Below are 13783 nucleotides of genomic sequence, written 5' to 3'. Positions count from 1 at the left end.
CCGATTAATCTTCAGAATACGCGATAGAAGAATCGATTACTAAAATAATCGTTAGTTGCAGCTCTGAATTACACCCAGCAGGGAGATTTTCAGAATGAGCTGAATGTAGAGGGTCACAACATAAACAGCGCTCAAATATCCGTGTCCCGGTTCAGCAGCTTTGAAACAGTGAGAACATGAAGGACATAACACTTTCATCTTTACGTTTCCTTTTTTTTTTTTCTATCCCCAATTCCTGCGCTGCCGTCCGCTGCTCTACGCAATCTAATCAAGTGCCATTCTGTGTTGATTTTGCAGGTTGTGTGAGGTGCTTAATCTAGACCCCAGACATGTCCTGATTGCAGAAGTAATCTTCACCAACATCGGAGGGGCCGCCACAGCTGTCGGAGATCCACCCAACGTGATCATCGTGTCCAACCAGGGCCTGCGCAGAGAAGTAGGCACTTTCACAGCTTAAACACGAAACACTGAAACAACCCAGCAGCTCGGCTCAGCATAATCTGACACATAAACCAAACACCCTGGGAGAACTGCTGTATGTCTTGTGTGTGTGTGTGTGTGTGTGTGTGTGTGTGTGTGTGTGTGTGTGTGTGTGTGTGTGTGTGTGTGTGACATGGTGAAAGAGAAATTGCCGATTTATCCGTGCAGATGGTTCAGGGTTGGAGAATGACGAACCAGTTCAGTGTAAATGTAACACTTTCCTGTCACGTGTTCAATCAGGCGGGTGATGCTTTCTGTTTCTGTTCACTCTGCTGAGCTAAATGAACTAGTTCCTGTCGCTTCGGAGGCCGGTTCAAAGCACAGCGAGGTCGTGTCGAACCAAAACATGGCTGAAAACGAGCAGACAGAGTCAGAGACCGGATGTGGTCGGGAGGCAGAAAGCTGAATAAACCAGGAACTGTAACAGAGGTTTGCAACTCTACAGAATAAAAATGCAGAGACCTGATAGTCCTGTAGACTCGGTTTGATTGGGAACCTAAATTACAACAGCTGGTGCGGTTCGCTCTCACACCAACAGTATCTCGCCACACATTGTAACTTAACCAGTTAGTAACCAGAGCCCACGTTTTAGGTCGTAAGCAACCTAAAACGTTTTCACTATAACTTTATTTATTGTTCTATTACACAACGTTCAAATAAAATCAAACCAAGGGAAATCACCATGATGAACACAGTGGTGGCAGCGTCATGCTGTGGGTGTCCTAGTCAAAGTTCAGATCCAAAGAATGTGTGGTGAGACTCGAATTGATGCTTGGAGAAGCTCTCCATTCAGTCCGACTGAATTGGAACCATTTTGCAAAAAAGAACGGGCAAAAGTTTCAGTCTTTAAACTGGTTTACAGAGCAGGAGGGTTCCAACTGAAACCGCAGCAAAAAGCACTGAATCCGAGAGGGGAAATACAAAATGGATGCCACGCTGTTTTTTTCTTCTGCTCTGTACAATAAAATTCAATCATAACTCACTAAAACAGATTGAGGTCGACACTCTTCTGCTGGCGGTTTCCGTTCCTTTACGTGACGAATCACTTTCCTCTGAAACTCTGTGGCTGACGTTCAGCGAGGCTTGGAGTGGCCTGTGAGTGGCACATCCTCAGGACTCGTCTCTGATTACTGGAGACGCCGTCACTTCTGGTGCTGAACCTAAGCGTAAATCAGGGTGTAATCTGCTTGTTTGTTAGATTGATTGAGTGCAGAGTTCTCGTAGCGACTCTGAGATCCGCAGAGGAAAAGTTGTTTTTAAAACCGCATCAGAAAGTCCCACTGAATCAATCAGCAGTTTGTCACTGTTGGAAAATGCCACAGACCTGTTGGCTCTTTATAAACCACACCGCTCTGCTTTTTAATCTCTGAGGTCTGCAGTGCTGCAGCCCTGGAAGACGTGACATTTTGCCAGCTGCTTGGTTTGGCGTCTGTCCAGAGCGTGTGACATTTTGGCCCTTGGCGTGTGTGGCGGTGTGTGGTTGGCTCCGGTGCGCCGCGGTCCTCTTTTCTTTCCCAGGTGTAAGAGGAGAGGAGCAGCAGTATGGTCGTTCAGTCTTGTCTGGCCTCTGGTAAACTCTGCTTGTGGTTCAGCATCCGGTGGTTTCACATGCAGGACTGTGTTGGCACAGGGCCGGTCCATGCCTATTTGGGGCCCTAAACTGCTTTTTTTGGGGAGGTGGGGGGAACATACCAACACACCTACCATTATTAGCATCATTTGCTATATTACCAGTGTCATTATTACTGTTGATTTTAACCTTAAAGGAGTAATGAAGAAAAAAAAAAAAATCATTTAGATGCCATTTTAGTGGAGTCAGGAGGGTTGCTGGTGTCTATCTCCAGCTACATTCCAGGTGAGAGGCTGGTTACACCCTGGACTAGTCGCCAGGGCAACACAGAGACATACAGGACACAACCATTCACACCTAGGGAGAATTTAGAGAGAACAATTAACCTGACAGTCATTTTTTTGGACTGTGGGAGGAAGCCGGAGAACCCGGAGAGAACCCACCATGCACAGGGAGAACATGTAAACTCCATGCAGAAAGACCCCGGGCCGGGAATCGAACCCAGGACCTTCTTGCTGCAAGGCAACAGCTCTACCAACTGCACCACTGTGCAGCCCCAGCTGATAAGCTTTAAATTTAATATCTTATGTTTCCCCAACAGTGGCAGCAGCCGTCAACAGGAAGAGATGAATCCTTATTTATAAAAACAATACGGAAATTGTTTTCCCATTTAGTTTGCAATGTTATTTAAAATGCTAGTTTGGTGCTCCTGGGGGCCCCCTGGTGGTTTGTGGGCTCTAAGCAGCCGCTTACCTCGCATCTCCTTGTGCCGGCCCTGTGTTGGGAGAAATGCAAATGCAGGATACGTGGGCTTGTTAGTGTTTTTTACTTTCATATAAAAACAAAAAATTCCCACACTGTAAAATCATTGAATCATACAGATAATATTTAGTTTCTACTGCAAATATCTTAATACACTTGAAACAAGACAGAACTTGCAACGGTAACTCTTCAGCAAGAAATAAGTGCTTTTTAAGTCAAGAATTTCTTAATATTGATGAAAACGTAGTGGTTATAAGTGAAATTCACAGCCGGTGGAACAAGACATTTTTCCCATATTCTAATCTAAAATGTTTCGTCCCACTGGCAGATTCTTCCATTCTGAACTGGTACTTTGTCATCAGTACCGAAATGATAAACAGACTGAACTTATATGTCGCTTTTGTGATCATTTTGACCACTCAAAGCACTTTACACTCGAGTCACATCCATCCATTCACACTCACAAACACGCACAGTTATAGTGCGAAACACAGATCAGTAGGCAGTTTGAGGTTAGGTGTATTGCCCAGGGGCACTTCAACACGTGGCAGGAGGAAGCTGGAGCTGAACATGCAACCTTCTGTCGACTTCTCTACCCACAGAGCCCCAGCTCCTACCTTGTGCTGAAATGTTGGTTGCAAATTAGTTTTGTCTTATTTCAAGTGTACTAAGATATTTACACTAGAAACTAGACCAAAAATCTTATTCAGTGTTTTTTACTCTCTGATCTCAGCAGACAGAGAGAAGCTTTTGTCACAAGAGTGAAGCAATAAGGTGACAGTGAGAGGCTGTGAGACCCATCATCATGAGTCTCATGTGAGAGGGCTGGCAGATCATCAACACGTTGCATTTGATTCATGTCTGATGGTCTCATTTTCCACTTTGTCTGTAGATCCTGCAGGTGTCACTATTAACCCGTTTTAAATATTTCTAAGTATTCAGAGTAAACCAAATAAAAACAGCAGGTTTCCTGTAGTTTTAGCTGTATAAAATATATGATATATTCATCTTTTAGTCTGGTTTAGGTTTGTCTTTTTTCAGCATTTGTGACAAACTACTAGATGTTATTATGACAGGTATGGATAAGAGAAGCTATTTTTTATGCTACAGGCAGTAGAGAAATATTTTTATCTTTTTTTTAAGTTTCCAGCGACAGTATCGCATAAACAAAAAAAAAAAAACATTCCTTAAACGTTTTGGTTGTTAAGTTCAATGTATCTTATCGGCTTTTTATGTAACAGACCAACACAAATGAGTTAAATTGTGAGGTGGAAGGAAAATAGTTTATGTTCTTTAAATAATTTGTATTTGTGTTGAGCGCTACTAACTCACAGCTTTCCTTAAGCTCTCTGTTACAATCACAGTGGCAGCTAGAATGCCCAAAACTGAACTCACATCAGAGCAGCACTGCCTCAGCGCATTTCTACTCAAGCAAAAGTAAAACAGAAAGAGGTCATCCAAGAAATTACTCAAGTATAAAAGTATTTTTGTAAAAAGGCTACTTGAGTACTAACCGATCAAAACATCTGATTCTGTGTTTTCAAATGATGTTATCTTGCAGATAAAAATGCAAAGTTATGTGCAAATTATGGCATTTTAAAGATTGAACCAATACCAATAATACAAATAACATCATTACAAAATAATATACAGGTGCAAAAACACAACATAAAACTCATGAAGCTGATCCAGAATGCATCGTGTATGCAAAGCACTTCCAGGGACAATAGGATCCACAAATGATTCGGTCAGAACAACAAAACTTAAAAACAAGAAGTCTCACTTTAATGTAAATAAAATCGATCTAGCACTTCTCCAGTCATTTTGACCTCTTTAAGTGCTTTACACTAGAGCCACATCCGACATTTACACACCGATAAGCAGGTCGGCGGCAGGCAACTTGGGAGAATATTGATTTGTGACTTGTGACAGGAGGAAGCTGGAATCGAACCTACAACCTTCCGACTGCAAGACAACAACTCCACGCAGACGTGTAGCAGACGTTTCTGTCTGCTACACTTATGACTAAAACATGTTTGTTTGTTAATCACTATTTATTTGTTAGTTTATTCCATTCATTTGCAGTTTAAAATGAAACATGTCTCATGTTGACACAAACAACAGTTTTGAATGGAAAGGAGTAGTTGGAAGAAAAAAATCTTGTATAGCCTATTTTTTCTCTCAAAAGTCAATTTCCCATGTTATAACCAACTAAGCATTAATCAACACATATATATATATATATGTACACACACATATATATATATATATGTACACACACATATATATATATATATATGTACACACACATATATATATATATATATATGTACACACACATATATATATATATATATATATATATATATATATATATATATATATATATATATATATATATATATATATATATATATATATATATTTATATTTATATATATATATATATAAAGAAGAAAAATATGATATATTGTCTTTGTAATGATACAGAACTCTAATGAACTAATATACTTTTTTTTCATCACAAGTGGAGATGGTTTTCAATAATGATTTTTTTTCCTAGCATCTCTGGAAAGTGCTAGGAGGGGGAAAAAAAGCATCCATGGTCTTCCGTAAAGGTTTCTGCAGTCATAAGGCACTTTGGCAAACACATCAAGAAAGGACAGCTGGCCACTATGATAGAATTCAAACAATGCAAAAAGGCTGAGGATCCTGCTCTAGCTAGTCGTTCTATCCAAAACATAAGAGAATTTGTGAGAAATTGGGGAGTAACTTTGAAAAGAAAAAAAGTCCTGTATAGTTTATGTGAATGTGATGAATTTTCCATCAGTGGTATCGGCAGCACACATGGGATATTTAGAGCCAGAGGTAATCTCTGTGTTCTGATATCACTAATGGACAAATTAGTTCATATTGTGGAGACAGGTTGACACAGTTTAAGTTATAATGGCAATTTGGTTGTTAAACAAAATGTTTAACAACCAACAGGCAGGACTTTCTTAAACTCCTGCCTGTTATTACAAATGATCTGATCCAACAGCACCTTCCCTAGTTCTTAGTGAAGGTGCTGTAAAATGCAGTCCACCTTCTGTGTAGTTACATTCCATATTTCCAAGTTTGGACTTAATACACATATATTTCATGTTTGTGTATGCCGTGGTTCTGATAAATAAAGTTGGCCCTGACAATTATTGTTGGTGTCATGGGCGGAGCCAAGCACCTCATTATCGTTTGCCCTTTTAATACAGTATTGCGCCAGGTTCTTGTATTTGGAGTTCTGATGTGTGCATCTAAATTTTCAAGTGAGATCTATGTTGTGTAGCTCAAACAAGATTTTTGACAACTTACTAGGTCTTTCTAGCTTAAGTGGAAAGTGGTGTCTGTTTAGTGTTGCAAAAAACTGGCTTGAAAAAAGTGTCCCTGTAATTCACCTAAACCTGTATGCGTGTGTGTATACGAGCAAGCAAATAGCTAAAAGAGACAGAGGAAAAGACAGAATTATTTATTCTCACCTAAAGTCCCAATAAAACCAATGCAGTTTGTGGTTTGTACAATGAAACGTAAATATCTGATCACAAGGGAAATGTTGCATCAAATTGTTTTAAACATACACTTGCGACTGTCCTTTGTTTTATGACATGTATTCACAATGATTCACACTTTTTCAGAGATAATAAAAGGTTTTACAGAAAGCACACCAAAAGCGAACCAGAATGTCGTCATAGTTTTAACACTCTTGCAAGTTACGCTACATAAACTACTTCCTTCATGCAATGCTAACTCGTTCCGATAAAAAAACAAAAACAAAAAGCATGTTCTAAGCTAGAGCACATGAGCTGGTGCCGATAGAGAGCGTTTCTGAAAGAGAAATGGATGTGCATCCACTCGGAGAAAATTTGATTAAACAAGTAAGCAGCAATAATTGGCCTGACTCAGACCTTTGGGAACAACTTTCACAACTGAAGGGATGCAGAGAGGAGGACGGCAAACTAAGAAAGTAACAGAGTGAGGATAGAGGAGTCGTAGTTAATACTGTACAGACTAGAATGTAAAAACTCAATGGTACTCTGAGGCATTTTAACAAGAATCAGCCTTAGCTAACCACAGCTGTTAGTCACTGTCACAGTTCAACAGCATAAGGGAGAAAATTTATTTCTTTAGACCCCAAATGTCTCGCAAAAGCGGAGAGTTCCAGTGAAAATGTCAGAGAAAATTGTGTAGTGGCAAATGATTGAATGAATTATCCTGACGACCACGATTTACCTGAAACACCAGCGCTGTTTTCATCTCCCATTAACTCCTAATAGCAGCTAAATGTCACATCCAGTGTCACAGTACATGAGGCCAAAGCATATTGGGGCTTTTTCTCTTACATGCACCTAAAGAACTGAGTAAGAGGGCAGATACTCTTTCTAGATCTTGGAACTGTTTAAATAAAGGAATCTAACACCAAATGCTGTAGAGATTAATAAGGTAGAAGTTTAAAGCTTTCATTTTTGCACTTGGTCCATTCCAAGCACAGTGGTGGCAACGCAAACATGGCAATCACAGCGGTTCCCCAACTACAGTAGATCCGACTCCCTGCACCGGAGCCGAATCACTTGGTGAACAATCAAGCAGCAATTAAATCCTAACATGTCAAGCTAATGAAATCTTAATGAGACTTAATTGTGAGGGAGCGTGTGAACGAATAGACCCGGCCGACCAGCAGCTGCAGTCAACCCTGACTCTGACCGGCGCGCCACAATGAGCGATGTGTGTTTGAACGGGCGTCGGCCCCTCCAAGTGCAACAAGACACGCACTGCGCAATTATTCTTCAAAGTACGTAGCCTTTTGTAACATCTCGTCCTGAAACATGTTTAGAATCAGACTCTGCAGAGGGTTTTTGTTAAGATTATGGTTTGAAAAGAAAATATAACCAAGTTCACATATTGGTAGAACCTGATGAAGACAGTGCAGCACTTACCCAGTTCTAGATGAATGCTGGGAACAAAGGAGTTGAGAAAGAACATGAAGATCACCACACCAAGGACGGAGGCACACTTCACCAACAGAACCGTGTCTGTTATTCTGTGCTGTGGAGAATAAAAAAAAGATACAATGCATATTTTCCTTGGCTTTTGAAAAGCTGATTTTTATCACAGATCTGATGGTATTTGTCTCAAGTGAACTTTCAAAGACTCAGCCCACTTCATTACTCAGATAGCATCAATGCACAACTCCTACAGAGAGAGAAATATTTCTGGAGGGAAAAATCAAAAAGCCACCTTCTTCTGCAGCTCCTGAATGTTTTGTTCCCAGTTTTTATCCTCCTGAGAAATTTGTCTGTTTGAAAAAAGCAAAAGAAGTCATGTTAATCTAGAGAGAAAAAATTAAATGACTGAATGGTATGCGACCATATTAACAACTATACTGACTGAACACACATCTTGTCTTTATTTGATGTATGTGTGAAACTTTAAGATGAGAAATATTCAGATTTGTTTTTGGAAATACAAAGAAAAAACAAAAACAAATTCTGCGATATGTGATAAATGATATTTTGAGAGTGACAGAAGAGCAGTGTGGACTTTCGTTTAACCTCTGGAAGGTTTTCATCATCTTGCGGAGCAGATTTTCCAGGTTGAGCACTTTTTGCATCAGAAGGCATTTCACAGCTGTCTCCTCCCGGCTGGCCGGGTTAATGCGCTGAGCCGTTTGCCTCCAGACCAGGATCTCATGCTTCAGTTCTGGAGTTAAAGGACAAACAGACATGTTTAGGGGATGTTTTTATCTTTTACTCCATATAGATGGAGTAACTATTTATATTCTTGTGTGTGCTTAGTAATGTGCTTTGCAATAAATTAAATATGCATTTTTTTTTTTTACATAAAGTGGGTTACTTGGGTAAAAAAAAAAAAACACTTCTGTATGTTTATACCCTTATTCACTAGTAAGTTAGACTAAAAAGATAAAACATATGAAAAGTGAAGTACTTTGTGTTTAACTCTTTCTGTGAAAGAATGAATTCAGTCCCTGAAATTCTAAATACAAACAATTTCTTGTTTCACGGCGGCTATTGCAGCACATCATGAAGGCTCTGTACTTGTTTAAAGCTTTATTCAGCTTGAATTAGGATTAAATGACACATTAAATATGTAATGATTCATCTTTTAGGACCAGGATTCTGTCTTCAACAGAGCTTGAACTGAGTTGAATTTTTCACGGTTTGTACTTCTGCTGCCATAAAGTTCAATACGTTCACAGGGCAAAACGTCTGACAGCTGAGACTGAATGAGGAGACACTGGTGGTCAATATGCTACACTGTCCCCCATAGAGGCACTAATGCAGCATATTGACCAGCCCAGGAACGGCCAGTGCTGAAACAGAGATACAGCTGGACTCTCATGCGAACATCGGTGGGAGCCATCTTTTTTTAGAAGGTTGCTAGGTGACCTAAACAGGATCTAAGTGGAGGAGTTTAAAAAAAAACAAAATAACCTTCCTGTAAGCAAATCCACACAATTACCAGGAGTGGCAGGGGGGCCGGAGCTGATTTACCCACATGCTGTACATCAAGCTGGCTGAGAAGCGGGAGAGTCCACGGGGTTGGGATTTACAGATGGGTTATCGGGTCCGAATGGGACGGGCCCCTCATGAGAGGGAACGGCTTCTTTTAGCTCAGTGTGGCAGCAAGCAGTCGGCCTGCTTCTCCTTTAATGAGAGAGCTGAGGTGACCACAGGAAAGCCTGGTGGTCTCCGCTTTAATGATCCCCTGCTGGGATTTTCTCAAAACAAGAGAGAATTGTTAAAGAAAAAAAAAAGAATCTCCCACAAATGTCTGTTTTATTAGTGTCCCCATTATGTAAGTCCACAGGGCCTTGAGTGAAGAGGATTACGGCACAAAGAAATATAGATTCCTGGATGGAAGACAGAATCATTGTCCAAAGCAAATATACTCAGTGCTCCTGATTCCTTTTAAATGAGCTTCCTCTGACTCTGGACTCCAGGTCTTCAGGGATGGGCGAGCGCGACCTTCTTCTCCGCTGCCGGATAATTAAAAGGATACTTAAAAACAAGTGTGGTGCAGCGCATTAGAGGAGTTTTTGTTCACACAGCAGGACAGTAAGAGAGGCCAGTTATGTGCAGGTCTCAGGCTGCAACGTTGGACGAGCGAATCGTTTATTACCGCCAGCTAGTGGGAATGATGAACAGCTGAACGTCAGAGTGAAAAGGCTTTTCTGACGACGGCGCCGTGATGTCACCAGAGTCTACTGAGGGCGGTGAGCCGAGGCAAGATTCAACGGATGTTCGACACCAGCTGCTTCTTTTTCCTGAGGTTTGAAAATGGTTTTTAAATTAGATCTAGGACGTTTTTTCTAAGTTCGTCGCACTCCAATCACAAATTATCATATTTTGGGTATTTACTTTTAGGAGTAGATTTACAAAACCGTACTTTTTACTTTTACTTGAGTTTAATTACTGTCACGTATCACTGCTCTAGTACGCTATCTAGAAACGCAACCCATTCTGAATAACTTCATAAAATCAAAATTTTTTAAATAGACCTGTGTGTTTGTACTGTACTGTTCAATGACTTTATTTTAGAAAATAAGTTGGTCGTTGGAGACCAAAATTACCTCTAGAGGGTTGGTTGAACTGGATCCACATGCATTCATGTCACCAGCTTGATAGTTCATCTTTGGAAATCTGAAATGAAGGGATGCATACTGATGAGTCCATACTTCTAAATAGAAAAATAAAGTCCACCTGCTGTATGAACCTGTCCAGCTGATTGTTAAACAGAACCTTTGTGTGTTGACCAGTGTTGGCATAGTTACTTTGAAAAAGTAACTCTAATCAGACTACTGATTACTCCTTGAAAAAGTAACTTAGTTAGATTACTGACTACGTGACTTGGAAAGTAACTAAGTTACATTAAAAGTAACTTTTTAGTTACTTTCCGCAGCTGCTAACAACAATGCTCCGCCTCCTGTGAAAATCACATTGATCTTTGCCAATACTTAATTGTAAGCTATTTTATAATGGTAACATCACCAATGTGTCTCCACTGATAAGGTTGAACTGAAGAGGAGATTGTACAAAAAAATAAATAAAAAACGTGAGTAGTTTGTGTGGTCCACTGTTGTCTGGAAAACTCTAAGAAGGATTTTAAAGCTCCTCCTCCCCACAGCCTCCAGGTTCTGCGTTACGGCCCTGCGTTTGGTGTCAGCGCAGCGCACACAGCTCCTCCTGCAGCTCCACAATTCAGATAGCTGCACAGATTTGTGACACTTATCTTAATATTAATAATTATAATGACGTTAAGTTGCCATTATAATTATTGGCAACTACGGACACGTTCATTCGTGGCTGTTTTCACGTTTATTGCGCTGTTCTATGGAAGTAAATGTGTGCCATCAAGATTTGAATAAAAAATGCATCTGAAATTTGAATGTTGTATATTAATGCTTACATTTTCAGTGTTAAATAAATTCAGAATATATTTTTAACCTAAAGAATATTCGGTGTCATTATTTGTAAATGAAAATAAATTCAGTGTCATTATTTGTACATGCTTGCAATTTTCATTTGTTAAAAAAATTCATATTTCTATTTCAAAGTGATCAAATTTTCAATATACATATTTTTTTTCAGTTTAAATTTTCAGTGTTAAAAAAAATTCAGCATTTAAAAAAATTTTAACTTTTCAAAATTCAAATGCAATATTTTCAGTGTCCTCCATTTCAACTTGCTCAAATTCGCCGTCTCAAATTCAGCGTCTAAAAATTCGCTGTAAAAATGGCCAAGGTTACTTCAGGTCACAGACATTAGCAATGGATGTCCGATTCCAACACCCAGCTAATCACGTGACACAACCGTCATATTGAAGAAATACCAGCATCACCCAGGCTGGCGACCATGGAAATGACATAAACCCAACGGTGAGTTTAATGCTTTCATATTTCTATAGTATATTTTATTTTGCGCATGAAGTTTGATACATTATCTTAAAGCCTGATTTAAAACATGGATTGGGCCGTTGTTAATCTTACACCATGTAGTGCCGACATATTACATCTCGCTATCTTCTGATTTTTTTAGGTACGACATTGTTATCTTTGGGGGCACTGATGGTTTTTCTCGAAAAGTGCAGTATCTTCTATAAATACATAAATGCAGAATTTCATAAGCAATGACATTTACTGTTAAATTTTTCCTGTGTGTACAGATACTTGGTACAGCTCCCAACAATCTGGCATCTACCACACTGGCTTTCTTGGATGATCTGGAAACTTTCCATAGTGGCTGGGACAATCACCCACTTTGGACTGAAAGCAACATGACTCCTAACCAGCTCTTGGTTCTTAGTCATACACGTCATCCAATTCCGTGCCTTGACAGCAATTTAATGTGTAGCATGTATACTAATATTCACTTAATTTGTAAAATAGTAATCTACAATGTCTTACTAAGTAAATTTGTAGTTCTCTTGATCACTTCTTTGTGTTTTCCAGGGTGTACAGATTCCCGAAATTGAAGTGGAGGACAGAGGCTTCCTATTCACGAAGAGTCCAAAATCACAGTACCAGCAATGGCAGCCTTAAGAAATGCTTTAAACCCAAAAGCTACATCACTGTCTTCTGGATGTGACATTTATATTGCTGCAGTTCAGTTATAAAATGCTGCCAAACGTCCCATATAAAACGCTCCCAAATGTCCCACTATAAATCCTCCTAAATGTCCCATATAAAATGTGCCGCAATGTCCCATATTAAATGCGCCCAAATGTCCCATATAAAATGCGCCGCAATGTCCCATATTAAATGCGCCCAAATATCCCATATAAAATGCGCCGCAATGTCCCATATAAAATGCGCCGCAATGTCCCATATAAAATGCGCCGCAATGTCCCATATAAAATGTGCCGCAATGTCCCATATTAAAAATGTATAATGTCCCATATTAAATGTGCCGCAATGTCCCATATTAAATGCGCCCAAATATCCCATATAAATGGCATAATGTCCCATATAAAATCGCATAATGTCCCATATAAATCAAATGTCCCATATAAAATCCTATAATGTCCCATATAAAATGCGCCAAATGTCCCATATAAAATCGCCAAATGTCCCATATAAAATGCGCATAATGTCCCATATAAAATCATAATGTCCCATATAAAATTATAATGTCCCATATAAAATCTTGAATGTCCCATATAAAATGCTTAAATGTCCCATATAAAATAAATGTCCCATATAAATGTCCCATATAAAATGCGCAAATGTCCCATATAAATGTCATGTCCCATATAAAAATGCGCAATGTCCCATATAAAATGCGCCGCAATGTCCCATATAAAATTAATGTCCCATATAAATCTTAATGTCCCATATAAAATGCGCCGCAATGTCCCATATAAAATGCGCCCAAATGTCCCATATAAAATGCGCCGCAATGTCCCATATAAAATGCGCCCAAATGTCCCATATAAAATGCGCCGCAATGTCCCATATAAATGTCCCATATAAATGTCATGTCCCATATAAAATGCGCCGCAATGTCCCATATAAAATGCGCCGCAATGTCCCATATAAAATGCGCCGCAATGTCCCATATAAAATTAGCCCAAATGTCCCATATAAAATGCGCAATGTCCCATATTAAATGCGCCCCATGTATATAATGTCCCATATAAAATGCGCCCAAATGTCCCATATAAAATGCGCCCAAATGTCCCATATAAAATGCGCCCAAATGTCCCATATAAAATGCGCCGCAATGTCCCATATAAAATGCGCCGCAATGTCCCATATAAAATGCGCCCAAATGTCCCATATAAAATGCGCCGCAATGTCCCATATAAAATGCGCCGCAATGTCCCATATAAAATGCGCCCATTAGTCCTTTAATCCTGGAAATGTTCTTCAGATGATAGAAGGCCGACTTTGTAACTGTCTTTATCTGGCTCTGAAGGTTCAGG

At 39.6% G+C, this 13783-nt stretch overlaps 1 protein-coding gene across 1 annotated transcript in view; it reads right to left on the bottom strand.

Moving 5' to 3' along the window:
* Nucleotides 1–207: 207 nt before the first annotated feature.
* Nucleotides 208–13783, bottom strand: part of LOC122838898 (P protein-like) — a 28220-nt gene continuing 14644 nt past the window's right edge. The window contains exons 8-12 of the mRNA XM_044129930.1: nucleotides 10434–10503; nucleotides 8395–8542; nucleotides 8081–8138; nucleotides 7780–7888; nucleotides 208–424 (exon numbers count right to left, since the gene is read on the bottom strand). The gene's annotated coding sequence lies outside the window, so the exon portion shown is untranslated. The remainder of the gene's footprint in view (nucleotides 425–7779; nucleotides 7889–8080; nucleotides 8139–8394; nucleotides 8543–10433; nucleotides 10504–13783) is intronic.

The sequence above is a fragment of the Gambusia affinis genome, linkage group LG10, assembly GCF_019740435.1.
Source record: "Gambusia affinis linkage group LG10, SWU_Gaff_1.0, whole genome shotgun sequence".
NCBI classification, from domain to species: domain Eukaryota; kingdom Metazoa; phylum Chordata; class Actinopteri; order Cyprinodontiformes; family Poeciliidae; genus Gambusia; species Gambusia affinis.
This window is presented reverse-complemented; position numbering and strand designations above follow the sequence as displayed.